Source organism: Salmo trutta, chromosome 20, assembly GCF_901001165.1.
Source record: "Salmo trutta chromosome 20, fSalTru1.1, whole genome shotgun sequence".
NCBI classification, from domain to species: Eukaryota; Metazoa; Chordata; class Actinopteri; order Salmoniformes; family Salmonidae; genus Salmo; species Salmo trutta.
Window position 1 is genome coordinate 36187651 of NC_042976.1, and position 12829 is coordinate 36200479.

At 44.3% G+C, this 12829-nt stretch overlaps 1 protein-coding gene across 4 annotated transcripts in view; it reads left to right on the plus strand.

Moving 5' to 3' along the window:
- Nucleotides 1–12829, plus strand: part of LOC115155960 (E3 ubiquitin-protein ligase Midline-1) — a 63192-nt gene that overhangs the window by 18881 nt on the left and 31482 nt on the right. Inside the window, exon 1 of one of the 4 annotated variants that reach the window (XM_029703091.1) lies at nt 945–1013. The exons of the other annotated variants lie outside the window; for them this stretch is intronic. The gene's annotated coding sequence lies outside the window, so the exon portion shown is untranslated. Of the gene's footprint in view, nt 1–944; nt 1014–12829 lie in introns of those variants that run through there. 4 annotated transcript variants of the gene reach the window in all.

The following is a 12829-nucleotide window of genomic DNA, read 5'->3' on the forward strand; positions in this document are numbered from 1 at the left end:
ACCTTTCAGATTGAGAAAGGTTCTATAAAGAACCATAAAAAAAGGCTTCTAAAAGACACTAAAATGGTTGTAACCATAGCAGAAGGTTTTTTGGTGCTATATAAAACCTTTTTTAATGGGTCTTTATAGAACCTTGGGAAAGGGTTCTTTATAGAACAGTGCAGGTTCCATTTAGAACTTTATGAGCATGGTTCTTTATAGAACCTTCAAAAAAGGGTTCCGCTAAATCTATAAAATCATGTTTTTTATGAAGTTGATATTTACAAGCCGAAGAACCCCTATCTGATACTATTATTATTAGATGTTTTAGTGTGTAGATAAATATTCTATACAACCTTATAATAAGTCTGTGAACATATTTGCCTATCCCTAACGCATGCTTTCACTTCGATTACATCTGCGTTTTCTCACATCTGATTTGCTAACACATCAACACATGGACACATCAATGAAGAAGTCCTCCTTTCCCCTATATCTTCTCCCATTGTATGGCCTTGCAATTGCAATTTTTTTTCACCATGATCTCATGAGGAGCTTTTATTGAGCAGTGTATTCTTCATGTATCTTTTGTGATTATGTATGGTTGTGATGCAGCGAATCAGCAGAGCCTTGGAGACTGACCCCATCTGTGTGCAGCCTGATCCCCAAGGTTCCCCCCTGCTCCCCGTCTTTGTTTGCTTGCCTTTTGTCTTATGGGGTGGAGAGGGGAGAGAGGGGAGCGACAGGGGAGTGTCAGGGCCAAGAGCACAGTCCCAGCCCTTAATGGATGCCGCGTCCATGAAATAACCCAGTGGAAGTGACGCTACTCCAGCCCGTTACACGCTTCCGTGAGCATACGGCTACGGCTGGGTCAGGGGCAGAGGGAGGGAGAGGCACCACACTAACTAGGTGGCTGTGTTTTGTTTGGAGGCAGAGTTTCATCCATGTGCCAGTGACATGCAGTAGTGTTTAACCATTCAGTGGGTGTTACATCTCTCCTCTCCGTTGGACAGGACCACCCTGGACCATAGCATGTGAGTAGTGCTTGTACTGCAAGGGCTGAATGTTGTGGAAAGTTGTTGTAATTAATGATTCTAGCTATTTATTCTGAGCTTGAACATGTCATATATAGGCATAGCTTCTTGACATGGTGATCCATGATCTGGACATGTGCAGTAGAAGTTAATTTGTAATTGGGTTGTATGAATCCTTAAGATTTGTATTTCTAGTTTGAGGTTTTTAAAGGACATAAGATTTGAAGGACATAACAGCATATTGATTAATGAAGAATATTTACGGACCTTGTTAAGCCATTTTTTTGAAAATAGGGAATAATATGGCTTGTTTTGAGAATATGGCCTGTACCTGAACTCTTGCATTTTAGAAGTGTATTATGTTCAGAAATCTTCAATATGAATCTATCTGTTTAGTTGGAGTCATGTGGACTAGTTAAATGGTTCAACAACCAGACCAAACCAAGTAAATGATGAACTATTGGATGGATCTGTGTGAATCCAGTCCATATGACACATCCCATAGATGACACACCCATGTGCTTTAGACTCTTGGATCCATCAGGACTCAGTGCTTTCTCTGCTCCATCCCTTATCTTCTACTTCAAGAAGGTTTTTCTAAGCCACAATTTCTTATGTTTGATGTTCCAAGCACCACCAAGGAAATAGCCCTGGGCTACTAATGGATTTATTTAGCATGGATGAATATTAATCTGTTTGGAAGAATTGTTCTATATTATGGTAGTCATCAGAGCAAATGATAAATGCTCATATATACAAGACAATTACTTCTAAGTGAATATTTTTGAGTGTAAATTACGTAAGAGGTTTATAACTTTTCATTCACTGATGAATATTCAAAGAATTCAGGATTTGATGAAGCTGTATTTGTTGCTACATTGAAAAAAAATGAGGGTTCTTAAAATGGTTCTTCCTCAGTTCTTAAGGTTCCTTTGAGAACTCTTGCCCGATTAAGCACCTTTGAGTTAAGTGTGGGGTTCTTGACATGGTATCTGGTTCTTCAAATGAATGGAAGCCTGCAGATGTGTCCCTTTCATAGCACACAGCAAATTGGCCAGTGTTAACTAGTGTTTGTTTGTCCGTGTAACATTTCTAGTGTTGATTCAAGAGTTCAATTAGCACTGTAATGAGTAAATTAACACTCCGTGGTGTAGAATAACCCCAGTGTTGGTATTAAGGTACAGTAGTCTAATATCTTAATCTTCCCAACCCTGGCAGTCATTCTGAATGCAGGTTGCAGGTGATTTTTCTTCTGAAAATGTTTAATATCCACACTCACGCTAGATTCCAATAGGAATTACACTTCACTTTGCAAACCAGCATAATGTGATTTGCAGGCCTGATGTGGGCAGTAATCTATGAGTTACAGGCCACTGTATAGAGTAAAAGAAGGCCATCAACTGAAGGCCTTGTCTTAAATAATTCAATTTTCATGACAAAATTATACATGAAGGCCATAGCTATGTTAATGAATAAATGCAACAACCATATCTCTGTAACTAGCAAACACAGTCAAGGGTGGTACTGGTGACTCTACAATTCACTCTAAAGGCACCCTGGGAAATATGTAAATAAGGCTTAAAACCCTAAAGCAGGGCTATTCAATTCCTGTCCTGGAGGGCTGGAACATTTCTGTTTTGGGAATTTTTGTATGGTTCTTTTAAGAACCATCCCATTTATGATTCTTCCGAGACTCCAACATATACTGCTCAAAAAAATAAAGGGAACACTTAAACAACACATCCTAGATCTGAATGAAAGAAATAATCTTATTAAATACTTTTTTCTATACATTGTTGAATGTGCTGACAACAAAATCACACAAAAATAATCAATGGAAATCCAATTTATCAACCCATGGAGGTCTGGATTTGGAGTCACCCTCAAAATTAAAGTGGAAAACCACACTACAGGCTGATCCAACTTTGATGTAATGTCCTTAAACAAGTCAAAATGAGGCTCAGTAGTGTGTGTGGCCTCCACGTGCCTGTATGACCTCCCTACAACGCCTGGGCATGCTCCTGATGAGGTGGCGGATGGTCTCCTGAGGGATCTCCTCCCAGACCTGGACTAAAGCATCCGCCAACTCCTGGACAGTCTGTGGTGCAACGTGGCGTTGGTGGATGGAGCGAGACATGATGTCCCAGATGTGCTCAATTGGATTCAGGTCTGGGAAACGGGCGGGCCAGTCCATAGCATCAATGCCTTCCTCTTGCAGGAACTGCTGACACACTCCAGCCACATGAGGTCTAGCATTGTCTTGCATTAGGAGGAACCCAGGGCCAACCGCACCAGAATATGGTCTCACAAGGGGTCTGAGGATCTCATCTCGGTACCTGATGGCAGTCAGGCTACCTCTGGCGAGCACATGGAGGGCTGTGCGGCCCCCCAAAGAAATGCCACCCCACCCCACACCATGACTGACCCACCACCAAACTGGTCATGCTGGAGGATGTTGCAGGCAGCAGAACGTTCTCCACGGCGTCTCCAGACTCTGTCACGTCTGTCACGTGCTCAGTGTGAACCTGCTTTCATCTGTGAAGAGCACAGGGCGCCAGTGGCGAATTTGCCAATCTTGGTGTTCTCTGGCAAATGCCAAACGTCCTGCACGGTGTTGGGCTGTAAGCACAACCCCCACCTGTGGACGTCGGGCCCTCATACCACCCTCATAGAGTCTGTTTCTGACCGTTTGAGCAGACACATGCACATTTGTGGCCTGCTGGAGGTCATTTTGCAGGGCTCTGGGAGTGCTTCTCCTGCTCCTCCTTGCACAAAGGCGGAGGTAGCGGTCCTGCTGCTGGGTTGTTGCCCTCCTACGGCCTCCTCCACATCTCCTGATGTACTGGCCTGTCTCCTGGTTGCGCCTCCATGCTCTGGACACTACGCTGACAGACACAGCAAACCTTCTTGCCACAGCTCGCATTGATGTGCCATCCTGGATGAGCTGCACTACATGAGCCACTTGTGTGGGTTGTAGACTCCGTCTCATGCTACCACTAGAGTGAAAGCCCCGCCAGCATTCAAAAGTGACCAAAACATCAGCCAGGAAGCATAGGAACTGAGAAGTGGTCTGTGGTCCCCACCTGCAGAACCACTCCTTTATTGGGGGTGTCTTGCTAATTGCCTGTAATTTCCACCTGTTGTCTATTCCATTTGCACAACAGCATGTGACATTTATTGTCAATCAGTGTTGCTTCCTAAGTGGACAGTTTGATTTCACAGAAGTGTGATTGACTTGGAGTTACATTGTGTTGTTTAAGTGTTCCCTTTATTTTTTTGAGCAGTGTAGTTCCCCTGTGGTATTGCTCTCAAGAACCTTACTTGGTTCCAACTTGCAGCTTTATTTTTAAGAGTGTACCCTAATGTTTAACCTAATACATCGGAGTCTCAGTTTGGACGCTATATACTTCAGTCAAGTATAACACTGTCAGATGTAGATTACCAATTCACGTAACAGAAGTTGATTGTTTATGGTATTATTATGTTGTTGAGGGAAGTTTATTAAAAAGTGTTAATAGTTCAAAACCATCATGCTTTTGTTTCTTTTGTTTTTCTCTCAGAAAATCACAAATGTAGCTTTGTGCGTCAGCCTGGAATTAGGATCAGGTTGGATTTCATGTGGGTGAGGTGGAGACAGTTGCTTAACCACAGTCCAGACATGTCCTTTTGGAGTGGTTCAAAATGTAACAAAATAAAGCAGTTTCCACTCAATCTTTATTTCAGCTCCAAATGGGTGTGATTTTGGACTTGACCTTCTGCTGCTAAACCAGATGTTACCAGTAAAATATGTTTTGTCCCCAAATAACCTAACTGCTGTGGAAACAACACTGCTGCATCAATCATAATGTAATTTCTAAAAAGTTGAGTGGAAATGCTATTATGGACCAATCCCGTAGACTCTGGAGCTTTACCTGGAAACTATACAGAAGCAACTATACAGAAGCTATAGTATAAGAGTTATTTCTATAGTGTAGAAATATATTGTCAATTGTGTGTCAGATGGGTACAGGGTTGGTGTCTTTTAGAGTTGGCACATGTGGTATTGTAATGAGGGGTGGGATGTACTTCTGTCAAGCGAAGTGAGAATAATCAAACACGGCTTTGCGTGTGTACAGCATATGTCTTACAGTCATGAGTTGTTTGCATATCCTTTGTCCGCTCTTTTTAGATGAGGGCGATGTATACGTGTTATAATGCTGTTTTAATGTAATATTTAACACTACATTTCACAAATTTGAACTGGATGCTCCTGTCAAGCTAAAATGTGAAAAGAGGTGCAGGCAACCCAGGTTTACTAAACGCCAACTTGAACATCTCTGTTATGAATCCTTTGTGCAAACCTTCCATCAGTAACACTCCTCAAGCCTCTCAATGTCAAGTCGTCAGCTTAAGAACAGAAAGACCCTTCACAAGTCCAGTTGCCTTGTGCGAAGAGAGCCTTTGTAAACAAATTGCTTTGCCTTTTCAAAACATTTGACCAGTCATCACAGTAAGAAGAGGAAAGCTTGCGGGTGAGGAGAGGAGAGCAGGAGGAGAGTGACAGGCAGCCATGGGCCTCAGTAGGAGACAAGCAGGCTTTGATCTGGGAGAGAGAGAGTGAGAGCTGAGCTGGAGGACTTGCCATGAAAGGATTAGAGTGCTGTTTGGCACAAGAGCCAAGATGTACTGTCGAGCTGTTGCACACCACCATGGCAACCAAAGCCCTACACTTCCCCGCCAAATCTCCTCAATGCCATCCCTACTCAAGCATTTAAAAAGGATCTTATGTCTTGAAGAAAATGCTCATACTGTACTCGCAAGCTAAATGCCTGTAGATATGTAACTGTAGCATATGAACAACGAAATTGTACGGTGAACAATACACATATATTACATGTATCATGTCTGTTATTGCAAATCAATATTAATTTTTTATTTTATTTAACCTTTATTGAACTAAGCTCGCCACCTTTATTGAACTAGACTCGCCAACAAATTACGATTTACAATGACGGCCTACCCCGGCCGACACTGGACCAATTGTGCGCCACCCTGTGGGACTCCCATTCACGGCCGGATGTGATACAGCCTGGATTCGAACCAGGGTGGCGCACTGAGATGCAGTGCATTAGACCGCTCCAATATCAATGTACAGGCCAGCTCAGCTGTGCCACCTCCACCTCCCTTGGTCGTGGTATATTGGCCATATACCACACCTAGTCTGGCCTAAATCATTGCTTAAATCAAGGATGTCTCCTTGGCAGCCAGCCCCCTCAGTCTCCACCACCAGTTTTGATTGACATCCTCCCTATGGAGGGGGTGGGGGGATTATTTACATCCCAGAGTCTCCAGGGACCAAGTTAATGATTCCAGCCAACAACACAACACAAAGAGGAAAAGCCTGAGAAGTCTCTGCAGTCTGCTGGAGTTATTTGGATTGCACTCTTTATGAGGAGGATTAGAGAAGAGAGAGGGGCTGTGTGTGTGTGCGTGCGTGATGAGAATTTCACAGATAGTGGCAAAGGCGAGACCAGGAGAGACCAACCATGTCAGAGAGACAGGCTCCTGAAGGAAGGAAAGTGGTGTTCTCAACTCTTTCCCGCTCTTCAAGGCGTCTAAGCCAGTGCTGTGTTCATCTGTCACCCAGGCTGTGTGTGGAGAAGTGACCGGTGAGGGATAATCATATGATTCTTTGTTTGTTTCCATGATGGGAGTTTCTGACCTGCCCTCTGATTCGTGGTCAGCTGGCCGCAAGCCTCAGCTGATCTTATCGATAGTGTGTACATACAGGAGAGCTGGTTTTGTGTTTTTATTAACAAAGACATCACATTCAAGCATCAAAGTAGGTGTGGTGATGAGGACGGTTTATCCTTTGTAGGGTGACATCTCTCTCTGTGTTAATATGAAGAGAATAGCTTAGTTTGTGCGTTTGGCTCCTTTATTATGCAAAATAAAATTGAAAATATAATTTATTTAGTTTATCATACTATTATGAATTATCAAAATGTTATGAATTTGAACCACTTTAAATGAACATACATGGGTCATTGTTAATAAAACATATATTGCAAACTTTTATATATATATACAGTACCAGTCAAAGTTTGGACACAGCTACTCATTCAAGGGTTTTTCTTTATTTTACTATTTTCTACATTGTAGAATAATAGTGAAGACATCAAAACTATGAAATAACACATATGGAATCATGTAGTAACCCCAAAAAAGTGTTAAACAAATCAAAATATATTTTATATTTGAGATTATTCAAAGTAGCCACCCTTTGCCTTTATGACAGCTTTGTACAAGCTTGCCAAACTTTTGACTGGTACTGTATATATCATAAAACATAGTTAGTAAAAACTATGTTTCTCCCACTTTAAATCTAAGAATACCAAGGGAAGTATTATATTTGTTTTGTGTATTACTTAAAATGCTTAAATATCAACTACATTTTATAAATAATTTACAGGGAATAGTTGTCCCTCAATTTAATGTCACTGGTGATAGCCCATTATTAAAAAAAACACACACACAAAAGATTACTTCTTCCCTGGTCAAAGGTTCATTGGATGTAGGGCTGTTTTCAAAAGCACATGGTGAGTCTGCACTCTCTCTTCATATCTTAGCAATTTGATGATTCATTTGGTAATTTCAGGTGAAGCCTTAAGATGTGTTACACTGTTTAAAGTAAGGGTAAGGGAACATTTAATAAAAATAATTGATGAAATCAAATGATTAAGTGATTTATTTAGAATTTAAGAAATGTGGTTTGGATACTGTGGCCACAATCTTAGATATTCTATATTTTCTGCAGATTTGTCACTGGTGTTACCATCACTGGTGTTACTGTTCCTGCTGGTTTTAAAATAATAGTCTGAAGATTCGTTACTGGTGTTTCTGGTCACTGGTGTTACAGTCACTTGTGTTATTATAGAAAAATGCGTTTTCTTTAAAGTAAATTATTACTAATCAAAAACATTTCTTCATTTTATCATTAACCTTTTCTGTCTTTGAATATATATGCAAATTAAATAATCAAATTACATTCTGGAACGGTTGAATTGTCATTAAAATATAGGTAGCACCAGTGAAAAAGGCAACACTAGCATTTTGTTTTTTTTATGTAGTAAAAATATCAAAATACTGTGGCGTTTGCGGGTTTCCCGATCTTATAACTTTGTTAGCTTAAATAACAAACGTACTGATAGGGAAATACAGTTAAAGCCAAATGGCATTTTAATGTTACGCTGCACAGGATAACGGGGAGTTGCACAAAACAACAAACCTAGCCTGAACTAGATAAATCACAGTCCAGCAGGAGGTATCTCCCCAGAGAGATAAACACAAGACAGACACTGGTTATATCCCCACAAAACCTATGAGCAGCCCTTTTCTATTACCATGACAAACCCATAAACATTGAATGTGACTGGTGCTGACATGTTGGGGCAGGGTCTGCCCACCCTAACCCTTGAGGGTCGCTACATTGCTCCCTCCCTCAAGCCCTCATCCCCAAGGATAAAGTATCTGAACGCTGTAGCCTCCGCATTGGAGCAATGGGGGTAGGCGGAGAAGGGTGCCCAGCTCTGGGTGCGACAGTGGAAGCAGGGAATGTAGTGTTTGCCCTTGATGGAGGCACCAGTGCCCCCATCGGGGTCACCACTTCACCTAGGAAGTGGCTCTGATGTTGCCGGGTAACCACAGGTGAGGCCGTCCGGCCCTGTGGTGACTGGGGGGTTGAATGAGTGACTCTGGAGGGTGAGCCGCAGTCTCTGTGGGATGGTGAGCTGCGGTCTCTGGGATGTGGTGAGCTACAGGCAAAGTAGGGCTGGTTCCGGCCCTGATAAACCGTCATTCTGTCTCGGTGGGTGACAACTATGTAGCCATGCTAGCCTCACTCGGTATATGACCTCTCCAACCCGGCCAACCATGTAGCAGGGACCCACCCAGTTGCTGTCCAGCTTGGGGCTCCTGTCTTCACTCTCTTAGGGCCATACACCCACACCAGGTCTCCTGATGTAAAATGTTGCCCCATCACATGCACATCGTACCCTCTCTTTTGCCGCACACCAGCTGCCTTGGCTTGCTCTCGGGCAAATCTGTGGGCAACATCCAGGCGGTCTTGCAGCTGCCTTGTGTAATCAAAATCAAAATCAAAATATATTTGTCACATGCGCCGAGTACAACAGCTGTAGACCTTACAGTGAAATGCTTACTTGCAATCCCTTAACCAACAATGCTTTAAGAAAAAAAAACATTTGTGTTAAGTAAAAAATAGAAAAAAATTATAATAATTGAACAGCAGCAGTAAAATAACAAGATAGTCTATATACAGAGTCAATGTGCGGGGGCACCGGTTAGTTGAGGTAATTGAGGTAATATGTACATGTAGGCAGAGTTAAAGTGGCTATGCATAGATTATAAACAGAGAGAAGAAGCAGTGTAAAAGAGCGGTCTGAGTAGCCCTTTGATTAGCTGTTCGGGAGTCATATGGCTTGGGGTAGAAGCTGTTAAGAAACCTTTTGGACCTCAACATGGTATCGCTTTCCTGTTCTGTAGCAGAGAGAACAGTCTATGACTAGGGTGGCTGGAGTCTTTGACCATTTTTAGGGCCTTCCTGATATAGAGGCGCTGGATGGCAGGATACTTGGCCCCAGTGATGTACTGGGCCGTACGCACTACACTCTGTAGTGCCTTGCGGTCAGAGGCCGAGCAGTTGCCATACCAGGCAGTGATGCAACCAGTCAGGATGCTCTCGATGGTGCAGCTGTAGAACCTTTTGAGGATCTGAGGACCCATACCAAATCTTTTCAGTCTCCTGAGGGGGAATAGGTTTTGTCGTGCTCTCTTCACGACTGTCTTAGTGTGTTTGGACTATGAATTGTTGGTGATGTGGACACCAAGGAACTTGAAGCACTCAACCTGTTCCACTGCAGCCACGTCGATGAGAATGGGGGCTGCCTCGGTCCTCCTTTTCCTGTAGTCCACAATCATCTCCTTTGTCTTGATCACGTTGAAGGAGAGGTTGTTGTCCTGGCACCACACGACCAGGTCTCTGACCTCCTCCCAGGCTTTCTCATCGTTGTCAGTGATCAGGCCTACTGCTGATGTGTCATCGGCAAACTTGATGATGGTGTTGGAGTCGTGCCTGGCCATGCAGTCATGAGTGAACAGAGAGTACAGGAGGGGACTGAGCACGCACCCGTGATGGGCCCGGTGTTGAGGATCAGTGTGTCGGATGTGTTGTTTCCTACCCTTACCACCTGGGGGCGGCCCGTTGGGAAGTCCAAGATCCAATTGCAGAGGGAGGTGTTTAGTCCTAGGGTCCTTAGATTAGTGATGAGCTTTGAGGGCACTATGGTGAGGGCACTATCCTCCACATCCTGTCTACATTGTCCCCAGTAGAAGGATTGGTGGGTTCGCTTCAGTCTCTTGGTAACACCAAAATGTCCTACACCAGGGCGTCCATGGTGTAGCTCGAGCACTTCTTCTCTCAGGACCTCAGGGAATACCAACTGCGAACGAGCCTCACCTGTGGCTGGTTCCAACCTGCTTCTTTTCAGTGATCCATCTCTTATTTCTAACCCAGGCCACTATGACCACAGTTCCCTCACTATGGGTGACTGCTCCACCACCTCATCGCAGGGGGGCAAGATCTTTCCACCCAGCCAAACACCATCTGTTGGTCGGGATCAGCCTGCTGTTGTTCTATCCACCTATCAGTGTCTGCTGGCAACAGTGCCAGCACTTCACAAGCATCTGTGCGCTCACAATGCTTGCACTCAGGACCACATGGCCGCCTGGACAGTGCATCAGCATTATAGTGGTTCTCCCCAGCACAGTGAACAATGGTGTACTGGAAAGCCTGAAGCTGCTCTATCCAGCGGGTGACTTGGCCCTCAGGTTCTTTAAAGGAGAGAAGCCACTTCAAAGCTGCATGGTCTGTTTGTATAACCAAGGGCAGGCCACAGAGGTGGTGGCGGAAGTGATGAGTAAAGTCCACTACTGCCAAGAGTTCTCGGTGAGTGACGGAGTAGTTCCTCTCCGCCTTGTTGAAGGTACTGTATGTCTATAGTATGCCACTACCCGTTCATCCTCCGGGGTGACCTGTGACAGGACTGCTCCCAGCCCCTTCCGCTGGCATTGGTGGCCAGGGTGAAGTGTCTCTGTTAGTCTGGGGCAACGAATATGGGGGCTTCACAAAGGGCCTTTTTCAGGGATTCAAAGGCAACCTGCTGCTCTTGGTTCCACTGGAAGTCATTCCCTTTCTTCAGGAGCCAGTTCAGAGAAGCAGCACTATTAAAAAGCCTTCCACAAATCCCCTGTAGTATTGGGCTAGGCCCAAGAATGCCGGTACTTAGTGAATATCTCTGGGGGTAGGCCAGTCCTGTACTGCAGCGATTTTGTCCTCCATTGTTTTGAGGCCCTCAATTCTCACTCTGTGGCTGAGGAACGTGACCTCCCTTAGCAACACTTTTCAGGGTGCAGCTTGAGGCTACAGCACAGATCCTCTCTAAGACCTCTCTCAGCACCTCTAAGGCAGCATCAAAGTCCAGCCCATGTGCCAGCACATCCTCTAAGTACACTAGACAACATTCAGGTGGCATGCCAGCCAGTACTTTCTCCATCAGTCGTTCAAACATTGCTGGGGAGTTGCATAGTCCGAACGGCATGGTCTTGAATAGCCATAGCCCCTTTCCTGTGGTGAAAGCAGTCTTTGCCTTGTCCTCTGGAGCCATGGCCACCTGCCAGTAGCCGCTTCAAAGGTCCAAAGAAGAGAACCATGTGGACCCCACCACCAACTCAAGGGACTCAACCACGCGAGACAGCTGGAAGGAGTCCTTGACAGTTATGTCATTTACCTGGTTGTAGTCCACACAGTGCCTCCCCTGGGGTTCACTGCTTGGATGAGTGTTGGGAATAGGGTTGAGTCAGGCTGGGCATGGGGTAGGTTGGTGTAATCACGTCCACAGGGTGCTGTACACTTGGGGGTGGCACAGGTTGCGTGCCTGCTAGTGGGGGTGAGATGTCTTCTTCCAAAGGGAAAGGCTTCGATAGTACTGGGGTCTGGAGTGTCTCAGTGAGAGCTTTAGTGGGAATGGTTGTGTCTTGGGCATGATGTATTGGACTGGGGGGTTGGCTCTTGACCTGTTGCACCACAGCAGCGGTAGTTAGACCAGGGGAACACCGAAGATGTATGGCAGGACTGCCATAGAAGATTATCACCTCAGCTCGAAGATCCAGCTTTCAGCTTGCCCTGCGTAGGAAGTCCAAATCAACAGCCACTTTTCTCTGACCTCGGCAACCCAGACGGGGTGGTGGAACGTTCGGCCCGCAATTTGTATGTCCACATTGGCTGATCCCATCACTGGAGCCTGAAAAAAACTAATATACTGATTGGCTGGGCCTGGCTCCCCAGTGGCTGTGAAATCCATAGATTAGGGCAGAATGAATTTATGTAGATTTCCTTATATGATCTGTAACTCAGTAATAGCTTTGACATTGTTGTATGTTGCGTATATATTTTAGAAAAGTATTCAGACCCCTTGACTTTTTCCACATTTTGTTACGTTACAGCCTTATTCAAAAATGTATTAAATACAAAAATGTCCTCATCAATCTATACACAATACCCCACAATGACATCGCGAAAACAGTTTTTTTTTTATTTGGGGAAATGTATTAGAGTGGCCAGACGGAAGCCACTCCTCAGTAAAAGGCACTTGACAGCCCACTTGGAGTTTGCCAAAATGCACCTAAAGGACTCTCAGACCATGAGAAACAAGATTATCTGATCTGATGAAACCAAGATTGAATTCTTTGGCCTGAATACC